Raw genomic sequence first — 9,919 nt, 5'->3', positions numbered from 1 at the left:
ATTCAAGAAGAACCAATGAACAAGAAATTTGGGCAATAGTTGGGTAAATCTGAACAAAATATTGGATAGTATAAATATAATACTTGCATTTGACACAGGAAAGAGACTCCTAACACTGGGAATTACTTGAAGTCCAAGTGGGTCCTCAGATTCCTGTAAGAAAGAACTCAGGAGCGAGCCAACAGTATAAAGTGAAAGTGAGTTTTATTTTGAAATATAGAATATCTAGTCCAGACAGAGAGTAAAAGATATTTCTCCTCCAAGGACAACCCGCCCCATGGGTTCTTTAGCTCCTCTATTTTAGCAACAGCTTAATTATAGGCTAAACCAGGGCAAGAGAATTCATGCTATTTCTTGGAAAGGGGTAGTGTTTTACTAGAATTAGGCTGACACCCTCCTTTTGACCAAATATGTTCAAACAGGAAGTGTCATGGCGTCAGGTACATGATGGAAGTGGGAGGTTTCCTAAGAAACTTTTATGGCAATAATGTATATAATGAAGTTGTCATGATAAGAGGCAGTCAATTTCTTCTTTATCTTGCTTCTAGCCTATTGGAACTTGTTCTGCATCTTTCTTATTTTGGCGAGGGGAGTTTGAAACTCCTAACTCAGTTAAACAAGGCCTGCACAATTAATGCCCCCAAAAGCATTGCCTCAAGTGATCCATAAAGCAATGCCCATGGCAATACCCAGAGCAGTGCCTGATAGTTTACTGTCTTAATTTCAGTGGTTAAATTAAGACAGAACATAAATATTTAGAAAAATTAACATGTAAGATGAGGAGGTGAGATAGGTGTTAAATGCTGTAAAATATTTGTGTTTGGAAGAAAGTATAAATATTGAAAAATCTTAGACATTAATGAATTTCTATGTTAAAAATCTTAAGGTTAACTATGAAATGAGTAGAAATAGAGTAGATAATTTTCAGAACTATAGAGAGAAAATAGAATTAAACCCTTCAACTTATGAAAGAAGAAAGGAGTAAAAAGAGGCTCAACTCTAATTAGAAGGCAAAGACAGTCAGAATGGATATTAAAAAAAAAAAAAAGTCTAGGCTCAGTGCCTGTAGCACAGTGGTTAGGGTGCCGGCCACATACATTGAGGCTGGTGTGTTTGAACCTGGCCCGGGCCTGCTTAACAACAATGACAACAGCAGCAGCAACAACAACAACAAAAATAGCTGGGTGTTGTGGTGGGCACCTGTAGTCCCAGCTACTTGGGAGGCTGAGGCAAGAGAATTGCTTAAACCCAAGAGTTTGGGGTTACTGTGAGCTGTCACACCACTGAACTCTACAGAGGGTGACATAGTAAAACTTCATCTCAAAAAGAAAAAATGTCTAGGCCTGGGGCAATGACTATAATTCCAATACTCTGGGAGGTGGAGGCAGGAGAATCCCTTCAGTAGAGGAATTCAATACTAACCTGAACAAAAGTGAGATCCCACTGTGGTGGGCACCTGTAGAACCAGCTACTCCGGAGGCTGAGGCAGGAGGATCATTTGAACCTAGGAGTTTGAGGTTGCTCTGTCACCCTGGCATTCTAGCCTGGGTAATAGAGTAAAACTTTGACTCAAAATAACAAGAACAACAAGAAAAAAAAGAATGAAGGAGGGAAGGAAGAAAGGAAGGAAGGAAGTCAGTCAGTCTAGTGTGCTACTCCCAAGAAGAAACTCAAAAGCAAAACACAAAAAGTAAAAATGAACAGAAATAATTATAGAGTGACTTAGACTAATCTCTCTGCTTTTGAGGATGTTCGAAAATGTCCGTAATAAAATAGCAAGTCAAAGAAAAACATTGTGTCAGAGAATTGATGAAGATTTAAAGTTGCATACCACTGGGGTCGGGGTGTCCTGGACTGACCTCATCCCCATTTGTTTTTGCACGTTTGATTGCCTGGCTTAACTGCTGAACTGACCCCTGCCCCTTTAGTTTGCACTTAAAACATAGCAAGATACCTCTGTGAACAAATTTACATCAATGAATAATCACAGACAAAATTAACAATTTCCTGGAAAAACATAACCTAATAAAACTCAACCCTGTCTCTACTAAAAATAGAAAAAAATAGCTAGGTGTGTGGCAGGCACCTGTAGTCCCAGCTGTTTGTAAAGTTGGAGCAGGAGGATTGCTTAAGCCCAAGAGTTTGAGGTTGCTGTAAGCTTTGACCACACCTGTCTTTTTTTTTTTTTCTGAGACTGAATTTTGCTCTGTAACTTTGGCTACAGTGCCATGGCCTCAGCCTAGCTCATAGGAACCTCAAACTCCTGGGCTCAACCAGTCCTCCTGCCTCAGCCTCCTGAGTGACTGGAATTACAGGCACCCACCACAATGCCCAGCTAATATTTCTATTTTTAGTAGAGATCACTCTCACTCTTGCTCAGGCTGGTCTCCAACTCTCTTATCTTCTTCTACAACTCCAATTAAATATGTATGTTTTATTTTTTCCTTAACAAGAGCAAGTATTATTATTTAATGTATTCTATATTTTTGTTTTTTAATTTTATTAGAAATCTTTCTTTCACTTATAACCAGAATTCTTTGGATGCAGGGGTTTTTGTCTATTTGATCTTTGCTCTATCCTTAGTACACAGATGAGAGTTTGTTATATAATAGTTATTCAATAAATAATTTGTTAATGAAGGATAGAAGAACTTTTATTTATGTTCCTGAGGTTAACTAGATTCGGGTTACACTCTGCCTAAGGGATGTTTTCTAAGTTCCTTAAGGAACTAAAGATAATACTCATTGACCAAGTATTGTTTTTTATTAATATTGAAATGTAAAGGGAAAAAAAACCCAGTCCTCTACGAAAGCTGGTGAATTTTGTATTAGTAATTACATTAATAATTAGTAACAGTAAAGCATTAGTTCTTAAAGTTTAGTTTGCTTAAGGACACAAAAATTAAAGCAACTAGACAATCTTCAGAATGAGAAAAGATATTTTTGTTTTGTTTTATTTTGTTTTTTGAGACAGAGTCTCACCTTGTCACCCTTGGTAGAGTACCGTGGTGTCATAGCTCACAGCAACTTCAAACTCTTGGGGTGAAGAGTTCTTATTGCCTTAGCCTCCTGAGTAGCTGGGACTATAGGTGCCCGCCACAATGCCTGGCTACTTTTAGAGACCAGTTCTTGTTGTTGCTAAGGCTAGTCTCAAACTCCTGAGCTGAAACAGTTCACCTGCCTTGGCCTCCCAGAGTGCTAGGATTACTGACAAAGTGATAACCAGAATTCACAGAGAACTCAAAGTAATCAACAACAACAAAAAGGGCAAACAATCTCATCTATCATTGGGCAAGAAACATGAATAGAATCTTCTCTGAAGAAGACAAATGGCAAAAAAAAGTGAAAAAATGCTCACAATCCCTAATCATCAGAGAAATGCAAATCAAAACCGCTCTCAGAATCACCTAGCCCCAGTGAGAATAGCCCACATCGCAGATGCTGGTGCCAGTGTGGCGAGAAGGGAACGCTTTTGCACTGTTGGTGGGATTGCAGACTACTACATCTTATTTTAAAAGAAATGTGGAGAATTCTCAAAGAACTCCAAAGACACCTTCCATTTGATCTTGCAATCTTGTAAGTAGGCATCTACCCAGAGAAAATATCATTTTATTATGAGGACATTCGTATTAGATTGTCTATAACAGCTCAATTTACAATTGCCAAGATGTGGAATCAACCCAAGTGCCCACCAACCTATGAATGATGAATAAACTGTGCTATGTGTGTGCCACGGAATACTATTCAGCCATAAAAAGACGGAGACGTTACAGGTTTTTATTAAACTAGATAGAATTGGAGAACAATCTCTTTAGTAAAGTGTCACAAGAATGGAAAAGCAAGTATCTGATGTACTCAATACTAATATGAAGCCAGCAGATGAACAAATACACTCCCACACAAGAGAAAAACTCAATTTAATTCAAGTTGGGAGGAAGGAAGGGGAGTAGTGAGGGGGGTTGGTGTGCTCCCACCTGAAGGGCACAGTATGAAGGTATATGGCACGGGGCGGGGGTGGGGGTGTGTAGGACACAACTGTAGTAGGAACACAACTGTAGTAGGAACCTTACCTAACGAATGTAAACATTGTAACTTAATCATTTGTGCCCTCACATTAATCTGAAATTTAAAAAAGGAATTATGTAATGATGCTTATTAAAATAAAGATTCTTAGGCAGGCCCGTCCCCCAGGGACACTGAATCAGCAAGGACCCAGGCAATATAAGAAACGTGCATTTTATGCTAACATTTCAGACTTGAAGTCCCATTGATCTAAAGAACCAAAATTTGCCCCCTGAAGCATAGAAATGAGTACAAGAGTTAGTAGCTGAGTTCAGAAAAATATTTCCTTCTAGGATATTGTAAACACACTGGTGAATATCTTTCAGTAACTGGCTTTTAGTCTCCATGATAATTTGTAGTATTTTCAGAAAGAGCCCAGATTCTTCATGCCTCAGTTTTCTTCTTTGTAAATTAATGATAAACTCATTGATGCTTACTTTTTTCATGTTTACAAAGTGATGAAAGTGAATTCCTGATAATAGAGATTACACTGGACAGAAGCTCAGGGGCCCTGGCTCCATTCTCTCGGACTTGTGATGGTAAAATGTTCACTGGCCTGTATTCAAGCAACATTTCTTTCTTTCACATTTAATGTAGTGCCAAGTTAGAGACAAAAGACTTAAGAAATATGTTGTAAAATTGATCCAAGAACAGAAGTAACTGCTTAATCTTATGCCTCCTTTTTTTGACCTGTTTTCTTCGTGTTCTATTTCATTAATCCACAAGTTCTTGCTACCATCTGATATTGGAATATAAAGCATTAAAGGGTCAATTGCAAAGGTTTTGTTTTTAAGGGTCAGGGAAAGGTTAGGACATCCTGGACCTGGATTTCATTCTTTTCTAGGCTTCCTATGTAACTCAACGCTCCTCCATCTGCACTGAGGTCCTATTAGAATAAAAGAGACATTTCAGTTACTTCTTTCATTGTCATGTAACTGCATTTCTCAGGGCAACTTCCCAGTAGAGGTGCAGGTGCTTATGTGAAGAAAAGGTCATTCTTATTATGTATCTCAATGAATTTGGAGCAGTACATTTAGGAGAAAAAGCTTTACATTTTCACCTTGCATACCTTCCTACTTTCAATTTAGAAACCCCAAAGATGGTGAGGGATTTCCTCTATTATTTATTTCCTCTAAAGTTGAAATGTCTGCTTTGTTGGGCTCTATGAGGATGATGGCATAATTATGTAGTAGTAGTTGTTTTTCACTGTCCAAGTTCTCATGTATGCCTCCCTCATAACGGGCCCTTCTTTATATACTCCAGTATGAGTGAATGGAAGTGAGATGCAGTCTTGGCCAATAGGGGCACAGAGATTGGTTCAGAGGTAGCTTAATGACATCAACCAACCAACCAGATTTCTTGGGATATTTCGATTGGGACAACGGTTGAAAATTATCTTTTGCCTCTGTGATCCCTTTACTGAAAGGATATGAATCTCAGATGCGATCCCCTTACTGAAAGGATATTATAATCTAAGATGTGATCCCCGTACTGAAAGGGTATTATAATCTAAGATGTGATCCCCGTACTGAAAGGATATTATAATCTAAGATGTGATCCCCGTACTGAAAGGATATTATAATCTAAGACCACTGTCTACCATCCTCATCATCATTTGGACAGAACCTGTCAACAATGGGAAACAATGAGACCACACCGAGGGAGATAGAACTGATACATGAGAGAAAGAATTTTTTTTGTAATTTTATTTTTTATTGTCAGATAATAATTGTGTGTTTTTATGGGGTACAATAAGGTATTTCAAGGGGAAAGGATCTTGATGACCTGGTCCTGTATGCATTTATGCTTGATGTCCAGACCGTTCTGTCCCTTCCCAGTTACATAATTAATAAATTCTTTTTAATCTTAAGCGAGTTGAATTAGGTTTCTGTTATTTGCTCCTGAAAATGTTCTGACTAAAAGAAGCAATAAAGACAATAAACAGAAATGAAGAGTTTTAAAAAATGTAGGGATTTAGAAATCCCTTGAAGTATATTAATTGAGTTTTCTGGCTATGTCATACTGATACCGCAATTTCTTCTTCAGTAGGTCCTTCGTCTACTGAAGGGGATTCAAAGAATGAATCCACGGGCCACAGATGAGTGGTAAGACAGGATTTATTTTACAGATAAGAATACAGAAAAGGCACCAGAGCTTTTGGCAGAGGGAAAAACACAAGTGGGAAAAAATATCTCTCTCTCTCTGGGCTATTTGTTTAAAGGTATACATGTGTATAGTCACCTGGGTCCTTTGTAGTTACATTTGGCCGGGACTTGGTAACAAATAAATCGATACAGTCCCTCCCACTAGGGGCAAGGTGAATACATATCAATGAATGAACACAAAACTCTGGCTAGGGGCAAGGTGAATACACATCAGTGCATGGATACAGTCCCTCCCCCTAGGGGCAAGGCGATACACATCAATGAATGGATACAGTCCATTCATGAAATTGGCTAGGCCTAGAAAACTTACATGAAATTGACCAGGTCAAGAAAATGAGGGAACCCCCTGCATCACCTTTGGGACTGTGAAATGCTCACAGGGCAGTAGTGCAGCCAGAGGAGGGCTTTCTAGGTCCAAGGGGTAGTTCTGGGGTTGGCACTGGCAGCAGTGCTGGCTGTGCCCTGGTCTCTCTCCACTAAGTAATGACCCGTGGGCTTCCCGCTTGCTCACCCTCTCTGCTGCACTTGGCTCTCCAGCTCTGCCTCCCTGCCTCCTCTGGTGCGCTGCACCAACATCGCTGGGGCAGAGATGCGGAATGTGGCAGGTCCTCTAGGGTGCCTGATACTGACCAACCCAGGTACACTTGCCCTATATTAATATGTCTAGACATTTTCCTTTATAACTTGGCTTTATATCAGAATTCCTTTACTTCTCATGTATCTGACATTAATAAAATAGCTTTATTTATTTTATTTTTTTTTGGCTTTTTAAAATTATTATTAAATCATAGCTGTGTACATTAATGTAATCATGAACCACCATACGCTGGTTTTATAGACCATTTGACATATTTTCATCACACTGGTTAACATAGCCTTCCTGGCATTGTCTTAGTTATTATGTTAAAACATTTATATTCTACATTTACTAAGTTTCACATGTACCCTTCTAAGATGCACCATAGGTATAATCCCACCAATCACACTCCCTCCACCCATCTTCCCCCCTCTCTCCCCTCCCTCTCCCTCTTCCCCATATGCTTAGGTTATAACTGGGTTATAGCTTTCATGTGAAAGCCATAAATTAGTTTCATAGTAGGGCTGAGTATATTGAATGCTTTTTCTTCTATTCTTGAGATACTTTACTATGAAGAATATGTTCCAGCTCCATCCATGTAAACGTGAAAGAGGTAAAGTCTCCATCTTTTTTTAAGGCTGCATAATATTCCATGGTGTACATATACCACAATTTATTAATCCATTCGTGGATCAATGGGCACTTGGGCTTTTTCCATGACTTAGCAATTATAAATTGGGCTGCGATAAACATTCTGGTACAAATATCTTTGTTATAATGTGATTTTTGGTCTTCTGGGTATATACCTAGTAGAGGAATTATAGGATTGAAAGGCAGATCTATTTTTAGATCTCTAAGTGTTCTCCAAACATCTTTCCAAAAGGAATGTATTAATTTGTATTCCCACCAGCAGTGTAGAAGTGTTTCCTTTTTTCCACATCCACGCCAACATCTCTGGTCTTGGGATTTTGTGATATGGGCTAATCTTACTGGAGTTAGAGGATATCTCAAAGTAGTTTTGATTTGCATTTCTCTGATGATTAAGAATGATGAGCATTTTTTCATATGTCTTTAGGCTGTGTGCCTGTCTTCTTCAGAGAAGTTTCTCTTCAAGTCCCTTGCCCAGCCTGTGATGGGATCACTTGTTCTTTTCTTGCTTATACGTTTGAGTTCTCTGTGGATTCTGGTTATTAAATCTTTGTCACAGACATAACCTGCAAATATATTCTCCCATTCTGAGGGCTGTTTGCTTTCTTTACTTACTGTGTTCTTGGCTGTGCAGAAGCTTTTTAGTTTGATCAGGTCCCAGTAGTGTATTTTTGAAGCTGCTTCAATTGCCCCAGGGGTCCTCCTCATAAAATACTCACCCAGACTGATTTCTTCAAGAGTTTTTCCTGCACTCTCTTCTAGTATTTTTATAGTTTCATGTCTTAAGGTTAAATCTTTAATCCAGTGAGAGTCTATCTTAGTTAATGGTGAAAGGTGTGGGTCCAGTTTCGGTCTTCTACAGATTGCCAGCCAGTTCACCCAGCACCATTTGTTAAATAGGGAATCTTTTCCCCACTGAATGTTTTTAATTGGCTTGTCAAAGATCAAATAATGGTAAGTAGCTGGGTTCATCTCTTGGTTCTCTATTCTGTTCCATACATCTGTTTTTGTGCCAGTATCATGCTGTTTTGATCACTATTGATTTGTAGTATAGTCTGAGGTCCGGTAGTGTGATTCCTCCTGCTTTGTTTTTATTTCTGAGTAATGTCTTGGCTATTCAAGGTTTTTTCTGATTCCATATAAAACGAAGTATTATTTTTTCAAGCTCTTTAAAGTTTGACAGTGAAGCTTTAATAGGGATTACATTAAAATTATATATTGCTTTGGGCAATATGGACATTTTAACAATGTTGATTCTGCCGAGCCATGAGCATGGCATGTTTTTCCATTTGTTGACATTTTTAGCTTTTTCTTTTTTTTAGAGTTTTATAGTTCTCTTTATAGAGATCTTTCACGTCCTTTGTTAGATAAACTCCCAAATATTTCATCTTCTTTGGCACTACTGTGAATGGAATAGAGTCCTTAACTGTTTTTTCAGCTTGACTATTGTTGGTATATATAAAGGCTACCGATTTATGAATGTTGATTTTGTAACCTGAGATGCTGCTATATTCCTTGATCACTTCTAAGAGTTCTGTAGTAGAATCCCTGGTGTTTTCCAGATATACAATCATATCATCTGCGAAGAGCAAAAGTTTGATCTCTTTTGACCTTATATGGATACTCTTGATCACCTTTTCTTCCCTAATTGCAATGGCTAAAACTTCCATTACAATGTTAAAGAGCAGTGGAGACAATGGTCAGCCTTGTCTGGTTCCTGATCTGAGTGGAAATGATTGCAATTTAACTCCATTTAATACGATATTGGCTGTGGGTTTCCTGTAGATGGCCTCTATCAGTTTAAGAAATGTCCCTTCTAAGTGGCGCCTGTGGCTCAGTGGGTAGGGCATGGGCCCCGTATACCGAGGGTGGCGGGTTCAAACCCAGCCCCGGCTGAACCACAACCAAAAATAGCTGGGCATTGTGGCGGGCACTTGTAGTCCCAGCTGCTCGGGAGGCTGAGGCAGGAGAATCACGGAAGCCCAAGAGCTAGAGGTTGCTGTGAGTCCTGTGACATCATGGCACTCTACTGAAGGCGGTAAAGTGAGACTCTGTCTCTACAAAAAAAAAAAAAGAAATGTCCCTTCTATACCAATTTTCTTAAGTGTTCGGATCATGAAGGGATGCTGCATATTATCAAAAGCTTTTTCTGCATGAATTGAGAGAATCATATGGTCTTTGTTTCTTAATTTGTTTATGTGCTGAATTATATTTATAGATTTACGTATATTAAAACAGCCTTGAGACGCTGGGATAAAAGCGACTTGGTTGTGATGTATAATTTGTTTGATGTGTTGCTGGATTCTGCTTGTTAGGATCTTGTTGAGTATTTTGCATCTATATTCATTAGTGATATTGGTCTATAATTTTCTTTTCTTGTTGGGTTTTTTCCTGGTTTGGGGATCAGGGTGATGTTTGCTTCATAGAATGTGTTGGGTAGTCTTTCTTCTTTTTCTACATTTTGAAAC

Source organism: Nycticebus coucang, chromosome 8, assembly GCF_027406575.1.
Source record: "Nycticebus coucang isolate mNycCou1 chromosome 8, mNycCou1.pri, whole genome shotgun sequence".
Classification (NCBI taxonomy): domain Eukaryota; kingdom Metazoa; phylum Chordata; class Mammalia; order Primates; family Lorisidae; genus Nycticebus; species Nycticebus coucang.
This window is presented reverse-complemented; position numbering follows the sequence as displayed.